This window comes from Mesocricetus auratus, unplaced genomic scaffold (genome assembly GCF_017639785.1).
Source record: "Mesocricetus auratus isolate SY011 unplaced genomic scaffold, BCM_Maur_2.0 Super-Scaffold_100014, whole genome shotgun sequence".
Lineage (NCBI taxonomy): Eukaryota > Metazoa > Chordata > Mammalia > Rodentia > Cricetidae > Mesocricetus > Mesocricetus auratus.
In genome coordinates this window covers 69,364,808-69,377,912 of record NW_024429197.1, presented here as the reverse complement: position 1 = coordinate 69,377,912, position 13,105 = coordinate 69,364,808, and the positions used below count along the sequence as shown (strand labels likewise).

The 13,105-nt window shown below is 38.1% G+C and overlaps 1 long non-coding RNA gene across 1 annotated transcript in view; it reads right to left on the bottom strand.

Moving 5' to 3' along the window:
• Positions 1–6,635: 6,635 nt before the first annotated feature.
• LOC121144080 overlaps positions 6,636–13,105 on the bottom strand; it is a 38,402-nt gene continuing 31,932 nt past the window's right edge. Inside the window, exon 3 of the long non-coding RNA XR_005881405.1 lies at positions 6,636–6,764. This is a non-coding gene — a long non-coding RNA (uncharacterized LOC121144080). The remainder of the gene's footprint in view (positions 6,765–13,105) is intronic.

The window sequence follows — 13,105 nt, the reverse complement described above, 5'->3', positions numbered from 1 at the left end:
CTTATATCTACTTCTATTAAAATCTCTTCACTATTTGGCTAAATAATATAGACTTTCCTTTCTGCCCTTAGAGGAAATGTTATATGTGCAGGAGAAATATGTCTGCTTTTCCACTGTTAATCAAATCTCTGAAATAGACATTGATCTTATCAAGTTTGTTTCCTTATAGTTCATAACACATTGTCTTTTAGTTTTAAATTTGAAATAATTGTATATCAGCACACAGTTTTAGGAAACAATGCAGCTGGACTGAAGAGATGACTCCGCTCCTAAAGATTAGTCACACAACCAGAAACCTAAGAAACAATGCCATGAACCCATGTGAATACTTTATCCAGTATCCTAGTATTAGTTATGTGACTATTGATGTAGTCACAGCTCCACATCTCATGTGTGGTTCCTATGATTATACTTGGGACTGGTTACTAAATAAATGAATATAAAAATATTTACTCTGATTTGTACCATCTGTGCTGTGCAATAGCCTATATGCTTAAGAAAAGAAACTACTGGTAGGTTTTTCATTCATGAAACAAACGTCTTTGAAGAAGATTGTGGAAGCACACCCATTCTGTCCCACTCTTTTTCATATTCAGACTATGAGACTTGCTTTTACTTTAATTTCTCTTCAAAATAGACTATTTCATCCTAGGACAAAAGTACAGAATCTCTGTCCTGGACGGGACCTTTCACAATTTTTCACAAAGGTAAATTCTTTCTCCTTAGAAGTTGGTTACTAAGATAAATAAATAGTAGAGCGGTAGAAAGCTAACACAGCTACTGTGTGTGTGTGCGTGTGTGTGTGCGTGTGCGTGTGTGTGTGCATGCGTGTGTGTGTGTGAGCGTGTGTGTGTGAGCGTGTGTGTGTGTGCGTGTGTGTGTGCGTGTGTGTGCGTGTGTGTGTGTGCGTGTGTGAGCGTGTGTGTGCGTGCGTGCGTGTGTGTGCGTGTGTGTGCGTGTGTGCGTGTGTGTGTGCGTGTGTGAGCGTGTGTGCGTGTGTGCGTGTGTGTGTGTGTGTGTGTGTGTGCGCGCGTGTGTGCGTGTGTGTGAGCGTGTGTGCGTGTGTGTGAGCGTGTGTGTGCGTGTGTGTGAGCATGTGTGTGCGTGTGTGTGCGTGTGTGTGCGTGTGTGCGCGTGTGTGTGCGTGTGTGCGCGTGTGTGTGCGTGTGTGTGCGTGTGTGCACGCGTGTGTGCGTGTGTGCGTGTGTGCGTGCGCGTGTGTGTGCGCGTGTGCGCGTGTGTGCGTGTGTGTGTGCGCGCGTGTGTGCGTGTGTGCGCATGTGTGTGCGTGTGTGCGCGTGTGTGCATGTGTGTGCGTGTGTGTGCGTGCGCGTGTGTGTGCGCGTGTGTGCGTGTGTGTGCGCGTGTGTGCGTGTGTGCGTGTGTGTGAGTGTGTGCGTGTGTGTGCGTGTGTGTGAGCGTGTGTGCGTGTGTGCGTGTGTGTGAGCGTGTGTGTGCGCGTGTGTGCGTGTGTGTGAGCGTGTGTGTGCGCGTGTGTGCGTGTGTGTGCGTGTGTGTGGGCGTGTGTGGGCGTGTGTGTGCGTGCGTGTGTGTGCGCGTGTGTGTGTGCGCGTGTGTGTGAGCGTGTGTGTGTGTGTGCGCGTGAGTGCAAGCCTGCACGTACACGCGTGCATGTGTATGCGTTTTCCTTAGTGGTATAGAAGGTTCATATTAGCATAAATTCTCTGCTTTGAAAGTCTTACTGAGCATTTTGAGTACTGCCTTCCTTCCTAATGATTGAATCTTTCTGTGACCTCTTAACTGGATGTTCGAAGAATACATTTTTGTTGAGTCTCCCAAGCCCTTTCTTTTCTTTTCTATTTTTTTTATATTTTCTTTTTTGTGAATTTTTTATTTGAATTAGAAACAAGCTTGTTTTATATGTCAATCCCAATTCCATCTCCCTCTAGTCCTTCCTTGCCCCTCACTGACCCCCTATCCCATCCCCTTTGTACTCTCCAGGGAAGGTGAGGCCTTCCAGGGGGAATCTTCAAAGTCTGCCATATCATTTGTACCAGGGCCTAGGCCCTCTCCCATGTGTCTAGCCTGAGAGAGTATCCCTCTGTGTGGAATTGGCTCCCAAAGTCCATTCACATACTGGTGATAAATACTGATTCACTATCAGAGGCCTCATAGATTGTTCAGGTCTCCTGATTGACACCCACAATCAGGGTGTGTAGAACAAACAGTCCTATGCTGGTTTCCTAGCTATAAGTCTGGGATCCATGAGCTCTCCCTTGTTCAGGACAGCTGTTCCTGTGGATTTCTCTAGCCTTGCCTTAACCCCTTTGATTATCTCTCCTCCCTCTCTGCAACTGTATTCCAGGAGGTCTCCTCTGTTTTTAGTTGTGGGTATCTGTTATTGCTTCCAACAGCTACTGGATAAAGGTTCTAGGATGGCATATAAGGCAGTCATCAATCTCATCATTGGGGTAAGGCATTTAAGGTATCCTCTCCTCTCCACTATTGCTTAGATTGTTATTAGGGTCATCCTTGTAGAACTCTAGATATTTCCCTAGTGTAAGATTTCACTTTAAACCTATAATGACTCCCTATATTATTGTATCTCTCATCCTGTTCTCCTCTATTCTTCCCATGATTCAATCTTGCTCTCCCTTCCTGTTCTTCCATTCTCTTTCCCCTAATACTCTCTCCCCTAGTCCCATGCTCCCAATTGCCACAGGAGATCTTGTCCATTTCCCCTTCTCTGAGGTACCATGTAGTATCCCAAACCTGGAAGCAATCTAGATGCCCCTCAACTAAAGAATGGATAAAGAAAATATGTTATATTTACACATTGGGGTACTACTCAGCAAAAAACAAAACAAAAACAATGGAATCTTGAAATTTGCAGGCACATGGATAGAACTAGAAGAAACCGTCCTGAGTCAAGTAACCCAGTCACAAAAAGCTGAACATGTTGTTTACTTACTCACGTATGGATTTTATATGTAGAGAAAATAATTACCAGTCTACAATTCACACTGCCAGAGAAGCTAGGAAACAACGAGAACCATAACCCCTTTCTTTTACATCACCTTTCATCCTCAGGAACTTCTGACAACACAGATTCCCTGTTTCATATTGATTTTACAGAGTTGACAATGAGGAACTTAAGAAGAAAAAGACAATAGACCATAAGAAGACACAGCCAACATTCCATTTTACCATAATGATCTTCCTTATGCATGTAAATAGATCATTATCTTTAAAGACTGATAGATATTGACTGAAAACATGAAAACTTTATTTTTGTAAAAAGGATCTTCCAAGTTTACTCAGTGTGCACTTAACCAGGGTGAAGTTCCTAAAGGCAAGTTCACCACACATGGAGAAATGGGGCTCTTTGTACTAGTTTGAATGAAGAAAGCTGGCAGAGGGCTAAATAATGAAACCTGGGAAGAAGGTGGGAAGGATACAACCCTAAAGAGACTCTCAGTGAGCAGGTGTAGCCAACATATCTTCATTGCTCTGACAATACATTTGATACAATCAACCTAAATTATGATGGACAGGGATAGCAGTGATGACTCCATGGTTAAGAATTAATACTGCTCAGGCTGGAGAGATGGCTCAGCCATTAAAGGCTAGGCTCACAACCAAGAATTAATACTGCTCTTCCAGACGTCCTGAGTTCAGTTCTTGCTATCACATTGGTTTGCATGATAACTCAAATCCAAGAAATCAGGCGTTTTCATCTTTGGTAGTCACCTGCATACACACATACAGGAACACAATACATATATTAAATAAAGAAAGAAATAAAATATATTTAATGGATACATTTTGACCTGGGCTTTAAGAGGTTTCAATCTGGGTTCACTTCTGTTCCATTGACATGGTCCTGTGCTGAGGGAAACACCACAATAAAAAGTGCTTGGCTGGAAAGCAGAGTGAGAGTCTGATACAGTGTCGCCTGTCAAAGACTCATTTCCCAGTGACTTGTTTTATTCAAATAGTCTCTAACCTCAGTTCCTACCAATTTCCAATATGCATCAAAATTTGATTTCATGAATGCATTAATCCATTGATTATGCCAAATATCTAATACTCTTATTCCTTTTCAATATCAACCCTCACTGGGAACAAAAATCTATAAAACATGACACTTGGGAGACGTCTTGTATGTAAATTTTATGATAATCGAATTTCAGTGGGTCTTAAAACAATAGAAATACGGACACTGAGAAGTAGAAATAAAAATGGTCCAAATTAAGCCAGTATGGATTTTCAGTGTCATGAGAAAATGAAAAAGCACTAAGATAAAGTGAATTTGAAAGAAGTAGATAGCAAATGTCCTGGACTAATTAAGCGTGTGTGTCAAGAAGCAGGTTTATGACTGAAGGTCAAGGCCTAAAACAGTTAAATGTCAGGTTGCAACCTATAAACAATCGTCAAAAAGGGCAACTTGGGACTTTTGAGAGGTTTTTGTAAGATATTGTTCTAAAGGTGGGTAAAACAATGGATTTTCAGAAGAAGAGAGAAGATGAATAACAATTGGACATGGAGAGCACAGGTGGACAGAACTAATAAATAGAAACAGCTAATCCAAATCAGCCTGGCCATCAGGATAGAGTGAAGAAAATGCAGAAGTTTAAGTAGAGTGAAGGGTTGAGTCGGGAAACTTAAGAACACCACAACGTTTCTAATAGGCAAAATTAGGACATCAGCATGAACTCCTCATGCAGGTCCAGCTCAACTTTATTTCTGATTCTTCGGCTAACTTGTTTTGTAATCTTAAGCAAATGAAATACTGTATCTGTCCTCAGGTTCTGATCTGCTAAATGTGGCCAAGGATTTCATCCCCCCAAACCACCTATTTTTCAAGATTAATTTGAATGATAAAATAAATATGTTTATTGGCACCTAATAATAATTACAGCTAAGACATAATTTATTTTATTTTTTATTATGTAGGAAACAAAATTCAATCTTTTGTGTCAGGAGACATAGGGAAGTCCAAATAATAGAAACACCACTTAATCTATATTGTAGAATATAGATTTAGGGATGAGAGTCATACATTGAAGAGGCAAGGCTGTAAAATTTTCAAAAACCAATGAAGATAACATAAAATGTAGTTCAGAGAAAGGATCTTGTAAGCAAATACATCAAAGATGCATTACTGCAATGACCCATTTGCCTAGCAACACACTCCACACAGGATAAGCTCTCTCAAGAGTTCATGCCTGGATGGATGGATGGATGGATGGATGGATGGATGGATGGATGGATGGATGGATGGGTAGGTGGATGGATAACTGATTAAGTGGAAGAAAATCTCAAAAATATCCAGAGAAACCATTTAGTTTAGAATATCATATTTACTCAGAGATCCTCAGGAATCCTAAGTATACAACTCCTTTCATTACCAAAATAGATTTGAAAAGTCAGGCAACCTTCTCTGAGAGCTGATAAAAAGAAAATTGCATCCAATCTTTCAACCTGTCTTTTGTCTTGTTATTGCCACCTTCACTCTCAGAGAAACTTCTATCCTGAATTCTAACAACAGACAAATGTGCTTAGTTTTCTTACTGTTATTTACTTTTTTGTTGTTTTTTTTTTGAGGCAGGGTTTCTCCGTGGCTTTGGTGCTGTCCTGGAACTAGCTTTTGTAGACCAGCCTGGTCTCAAACTCACAGGTATCTGCCTGCCTCTGCCTCCCAAGTGCTGAGATTAAAGGCGTGCACCACCACGCCCGGCTCTGTTATTAACTTTTGTGTTATAACATTTTGTATAAATTAAGTCTTCAAATATAAACCCATTTGTTTCCATTTTAATTCAGTTGCTCTGTTTTCTACATAGAAGTCATTACCATTTATTTAAAATGACAGAATTTTTATGTTCACTTTTCATTATGTGTCTGTATTAATATGTAGATTGATTTTGATGATGGGAGTATGTATTGGTTTTCATTTGAGGCTGATTAATTACAACTGGGTGAATATTTTAGGAGAGTGTATAGGTAGATATATTCTCATAAATACATACCTATCTAGTTGCTGAGTTATATGTGAGTCATATATTTGGTTGTACACATATTTGGCCTTAGTAGACACCATCTCTGACGCAGAATGATTGATCTAATGGATTATCCCACTGACAGTGCATGGGTATTTTAATTGTATCACTCTATTACCAGTATGGATATATGGGGTTTTTTTGTTAGTTACTTTATATCTCTAAGCATGAATATACAAATTTCCTGTTTATTGACCATAAGATATCTTACTTGAATATTTATTAAAAAGTCATTAACTATAAATTGTCTGATCTTTATTTTCTTAAGTAGTTGAAGAAGTCCTTATGTGTTTTTAAAGCTTAGTAATATTTCTTCTTCCACCTTGGCATGTAATGTGAACACTTTCCTTGTTGTCTTCTGGGACTGGAGAAACATCTCATCTGCTATGAGTACTTCTTGTTCTTCCAGACTCTCTGAATTGATTTCCCAAAACAAAGGTTGGGTGACTCATAGATGCCTGGTACCCTCCCTTTTCCTATATGGAGCCTAAATACATGTGGAACACACACACACAAACATGCACGCACACACACACACACGCACACACACACACGCACAAAAATAAAAAAATCAACAGTGGAAAAATTAGTTGATTTTAATCAATTCCATCTATATCTCTCCTCTGGTAATTGCTTGGTTGATTAAAATTCTTTGTCACCTCTCCAAGTGTTGTCTTGTAATTTTCTTTAAGTCTTTATCTTTTATCCTTTACCTTTAGGACTATAATCTGTGGTTTTCAAGCCCTAGGGTGAGAAACAAGAGAAGAAAAAAAAGTAAAAATTTAGTCCTATATTGGTTCCCCAGCTGTCAACCTGGGGTACATGAGTTCCCACTTGTTCATGTCAGGTGTTTCTGTGGGTTTCCCCAGCATGGACTTGAACCCTTTGCTCATCACTCTTCCCTCTCTAAAACTTGATTTCAGAAGTTTGGTTCAGTGATTGGCTGTGGGTCTATGATTCTGTTTCCATCAGCTACTGGATAAAGGCTCTAAGATGGCATTTAAGGTAGTCATCACTCTCATTATAGGGGACAGGAATTTAAGGTAGCCTCTCCACTATTGTTTAGGGTCCTAGTTGGGGTTGTCCTTGAGGATCTCTGTATAATTCCCTAGTGCCAGTCTTCTCTTTAAACCTATAGTGGCTCCTTCTACTAATGTGTCTCTTTCTTTGCTCTCCTCTATTCCTCTCCCCACTCAATCTTCCTGATCCCTCACGTTCTCCTCCTCCTCCCCTTCTCTCCTCTTCTTTCTCCTCCTTCCCTCCCCAGTCCACCCATACTGCCCATTTCTTTGGGGCTCTTGTTCCTTTCTGCCTCACTTGGGGACCATGTATGTCTCTCTTACGGCCCTCCTTGTTTCCTAGTTTCTCTGGAGGCATGGGTTGTAGGCTGGTAATTCTTTTTACTATGTCTAGAATCCATATAAGAGTGAGTAATACATCATTTGTCTTTCTGTCACTTAGAATGTTTTCTACTAGTTCCACCCATTTGCCTGCAAATTTCAAGATTCCATTGTGTTTTTCTCTCTGAATGGTACACCATTGTGCACATGTACCACATTTTCTGTATCCATTCTTTGGTTGAGGGGCTTCAAGGTTGCTTCCAGATTTTACCTATAACTAATAATGCTGCTATGAACATAGTTGAATAGATGTCCTTGTTGTATGAATGTGCATCCTTTGGATATATGCCTAAGAGTAGAATTGCTGCATCTTTAGGTAGACTGGTTCCCATTTTCTGTAGCAAAGACCATACTGATTTCCAAAGTGGCTGTACAAGTTTACATTCCCAGCAGCAATGAGGGAGTATCACCCTTTCTCTGCATCCTCTCCAGCATAAACTGTCTTTGGTGTTTTTGATTTTAGTCATTCTGGCATTCTCAGAGTTGTTTTGATTTGTACTTCTCTGATGACTAAGCAATATGACCACTTTCTTAAGTGTCTTTTAGCCATTTTAGATTCCCCTAATTTGTTAAGTTCTGTATCCCAATTTTTAGTTCAAGTATTTGGTGTTTTGGTGACTAGCTTCTTGAGTTCTTTGTATAACTTGGAAATAAATCTATAACACTTGGAAATTAGCATCATTTTCTATATGAATGAGGCATATTCATGGCCTTTACGTTTTAATTCATGGACGTAAAATGATGGATACTGCCAACCAGTTTCAAATCTATTCAGAACTTAATATATTTGTTTGTTTGTTTTGTTTTGAACACTTTAGAGCCAATTAAGAGAACCACAATCCCCCCAACACTGTAAGTTCATTCAAACTGTGAACTAGGTAGCAAGCTTTTAGTAATTATGTTGTATGTCTGAGGAATGTGAATATTTTAGAAAGGGCTATGCTTGAGTTCTGTAGTAAAATCTGTAGTTTTCAACAAACTTAGTTTAAAAATTACTGATAGTTGAACTTCTGTTATTTTAATATTCTTGGAATTTGACCTAAATAAAAGCATCACACAAATGATTGCAATTCCTTTTGCCAAATTTGAGGGGGGAAAAGTCTTCCGTTTCTTTTTCTCTTGGGAACACATAGATTTGGTTTTTTTTTGTTTGTTTGTTTGTTTTGTTTTGCTTTTTTCCTCTTGTATGTTTCAGTACAAAGTACTTGTTCTGATAGATCTGGGAAACAACAGTTGGATGTAGTTTTAATGAATCATGTTTGTGCTCTTAGTTGTTTATCAATACAAGTGGGGCAAATTTTTCCATTGAAACAGAGGCTCTGAGTCCAGAAAAAAATCATCAGATTGGACTCTACGAAAGTCTGTAGGGCATATTCTTAATTAATCAGTTGATATGAAAAGTTCAGCCCACAGTCGACACTGCTACCCCTGTGGAAGTAGTCCTGGTATGTGTAAGGAAGCATCTGTAGAGACTAAGCAAGAAAACAACATCCCTGCACATTCTCTTTTTCAGTTATATCTCTGTGTCCCTGTCTCGTGTTGAAGCCCTGACTTCTTTTTGTTATGAACTGCATGGTGGAATAAGTTGTTTACTGCCTGAGTTGTTTTAGGTTATGGCGTTGACCACAGTGATAGAAACTTAACTAAGGCAATGTCCAAGGTCGCATGTCTTCCTGATGTCAGGGTTGTTTCAGTTTTCATTTGCTGAACTTCAGGGCTGATTTAAGCAGCAGTCATTTAATCACCTCAAGTCTCAATTTCCTCTGAGTAAAAAAGAGTTAATAAAGAACCAATTTGTTATTACATATATTGAAAATAATTAAAGAACTTGCCAGTAATTCCCTTAAATAATTATTGCAATCTCAAAAATAGATGAAAAAAAGTCATGTAGGTGTTAGAAACTCTTCGGCTTAAATATGTTGTATTTCTGTGCTATGTTTTCTGCCTTGGGTTATATTTTGTCCTGGATCTAGTAAATTTCACTAATGTTGACATGCTATTAAAGCTTAGTGGAGACTCCTGCTTTAATATAAGGAAAACTCATCTTCTGTTTTCTTTTTTTTTTTTGGTTTATGAGACAAGGTTTCTCTGTATTGTTTTGGAGGCTGTTGGTCCAGTCTTTGGAGGCTGTCGGTCCAGCCTCATCCTCTGTTTTCTAAAGACAGTCTATGCCTATCTAGCCTTTACAGATTTCTCTTGACTTTAGACCCTTCTTCCACAGTGGCTGTACTAAACTTGAACATGTGATTAAAAATACTTATATTTTTTAATATTTCATGTGTCTGTGATACATTAGGTTATCTTTCCTCAAAGTTAAAACGTTAGGGTTAGGGAAATGGATGATTGATAATGTACTAGTGGATAAAAAGAATTATGTGTTTTCATAGAAAGATTTTGCCTCTAGCCTTTCTCCATTTGAATTAATACTGCCACCAAAAGTCACAAATTCTCCAAGCAAAGAAGGTATAGCAATCATCCCTCCTTCTCTCTCTCTCCCTTCCATCTCTCTTTTATGGGCCCTTTCTGTGATATATCCCCATCTAAACTTTCTCAAAAATATTTGTAGGAAGCAATGCTAAAGGAGTGACTATACTAATAATATCTCAAGGATTGTTCTTGCTGACAATTGTGACCTGCTCTGAAAGTCTAGTGGTATGTCACAGCCAGAACACCAACATCGGTATATTAATGCCAGGACTCCTGTGAATATTCAGTTCTTACTTATGTCAGTTCTCTCTCTCTCTCTCTCTCTCTCTCTCTCTCTCTCTCTCTCTCTCTCTCTCTCTCTCTGTGTGTGTGTGTGTGTGTGTGTGTGTGTGTCTGTGTGATTAAATCCTATGAACAGGCACACATAGCCACCATTTTAATAAAGAGAAACTGCTTCAGGATAAACTGTTCCATGCTGCACCTTCATTATGGCTGCTAACGAAAAGCTCACATTTGCCTGCAGGATAAAGGTAAAATTTCTAAGCCTCATACTCAAGACTCTTCAAGAAGAACTTACTTTGGACAGGTGATATTTAACTATTTATTTGGTTGTGATATAACTGAAGGCAGAACGTCTGTGATTTCAAAGATTCATGTGTCAAAGTAAGCACCTGCTAACCCTGCTCTCATGATGTAGGTAAAATTTGAAGTAGTATTTATGAACAAATTTAATATCTCCAGGATTCTTTGTTTCTGTAAAACTGGTATTGTAAAATATCATACAAAGACTTCAAAAATGATGATTTTTCATTACTTATTGTCTTATTACTTCAATTTTAATACTTGCATTGGATAGACAAAATAGTTTCACAATGGAAATCTCCCAAAAAAATTGTTTCAGAACATTACATTGGGCATAATATTATGCTTTCTCAAATATTAATCAAAACCCATTCCATGAAACACCAGCAATATTTTTTACTATGTCATTGTTTTGGATGGGATTATTTTTATACTGTTTCAACTTTACTATAAATGAGAGATGGATCACCAAATCCATCTCAGTTTCGAACTTCCAGTATGTTCCAGGTATTGTTTTAAGATTTAACCACTTAACTCACCATTGTGCCTACATTCTCTGTTATAACTGTGCCTACATTCTCTGTGCCTATAACTCTGTTATAACAGCCATGAAAGATCATCTCTCAATAGTGTCCAGTTTAATATGTTATAAAGAAGAAATCTAATTAAATGCTGAATGGACGGATACATCTGAACTGAGTAATTACATGAACAAAAACAATATATTTAACTAAGTATTATAGTTTGTTTTCTTAAATTCCACTTTTAAAAGTTCATGAATTAGGTAGTTTCTTAAAACACTCTGTTTGGTTTATAATAGAATCTTGAAGTCAGAGGTGAACATTTGCCCACACTTTGGAGAATGTCACCTTTTAGTTTTGTATCAACTGAAAATATTTACTAGTAGATGTTCCTCATTTTAACTTACACTGAATCTAATTGTAGCATAAAAGGAAACATTAAATTACTTTAAAATAGCATATTATCAATTAGCAAACAGAATAGAGTTGGGAGGCTTTTCAAATAAAGCTGTGGGAACTGGGAAGATGGCTGAATATGAAAACCACTTGCAACACATGGATCAGGAGCTGGAATTGAATACCCAGAAGCCTTGTAGATACAGGTGTGTTGCACACAACTGTAATCTAAACACTCCTCTGGGGAGATGAAATGTGGAAAGAGAAAAGTCCTCAGAAACTTGCAGGCCATCTGGCCCAACATACACAGTAGCAAACAATAGATCATAACTCCAAGGGGGAAAGCTAAAGGCAGCACTGGTTTTCCTCTGATCTCTACACAAAGGCTATAGTACATACCCTCATACTTAGTGACAATGTGTTCATATATAAATATATACTACCACACAACGCTTCTTATACACAGATATTTTTAAATGATCTGTTACAAAATTTACCTTGTTATATGTCATCTTTGTATTAGCTAATATCTGGTATTTAGACCCCTTGTTTCATAGATAAATATTCATTGATTTAAATTGATCATTTTTGGTGCATTTTTATACAGCCTTAATACCCTCTGTATCTGCAGCAATGGATATCTAACAGATATTGCTAAATATCTTCAGAATAAAAGACATGAGCATCATTAAAGCATCCAGTGGTTGGAAACATGTGTTAACCTTATAACATTAGCTAGTAACAAAAATGTGATAACTCTCAGTTTTCTCATGTAGGTGGCTGATGAGTAAATAGAATGTGAAGATATGAATAAGTTGGCCTATAAGTTTTCAATATTTTTCTTAAATTCCCTTTCCCCTTTCCTTAATAGCAGAAACTGTATTAAGTAGTATTAAGTGGCATTATTAACCGAAACAAAACAAGGTAACAGATAATTTTATAAAACAGCAGTGTGCATTGCGTGTGTGTGAACACACATGCGCATAAAATCAGTTGTGCAAAAACTGGGAGAAGAAAGTGGCTGTCTGCTTTCAGAAGGAGTTGTTTTGATTAAGACATGCATTGACAAAGCCAACACAGACTCCTTTTAATCAACGTCATTTCAATTATAGACATCCATCAATATGGACATTCACAATTGTAACCAACACCAGCAAAATTTTATCAAAGTCCCCATCATATTGCTGGGTGTTGGCTGAGACTTTCTACCCAACATTATCCAAGGGCCTGAAAGGAAAAAAACTCAAAAATTCTGAAGTATTAGAATGAGGCTGTTTTTCAAGTATGCTTAGGGGAGCAAAGAAATCCAATCTGGATTTCACAGACCATTACATCTATGAGATACAATTGGGTGTTAGGCAGAAAGAGACAAGGCTCTACAATATATGTGGCAAATTCTAGTTTAAATAAAATTACGTTTAACCAATTCCCCTACTACAGGATTTATCAAAGCCTATAAAGTGATAATGTATTTTGTGATTCCCGGAGATACTTGTAATAAACATATATATTTCTATCTTTAGAAACATATTAACTCACGAGGGCTATGATCCATGGAATATTCTTGGGATTATATGTCATATACACAAAAGCAGAAGATGAAGCTTTTTTCAACTGACAGATTTCTTGTGACCTTCAGTAAGACACATAACCACCTGAAGTCTCTATATAGATATGTAATCTTAAATTATTCATACATTGCATCTGTGCCTTCAGTGGTGAGTAGTACCTATCTGTATGTTTCAATGCCCAATAAATG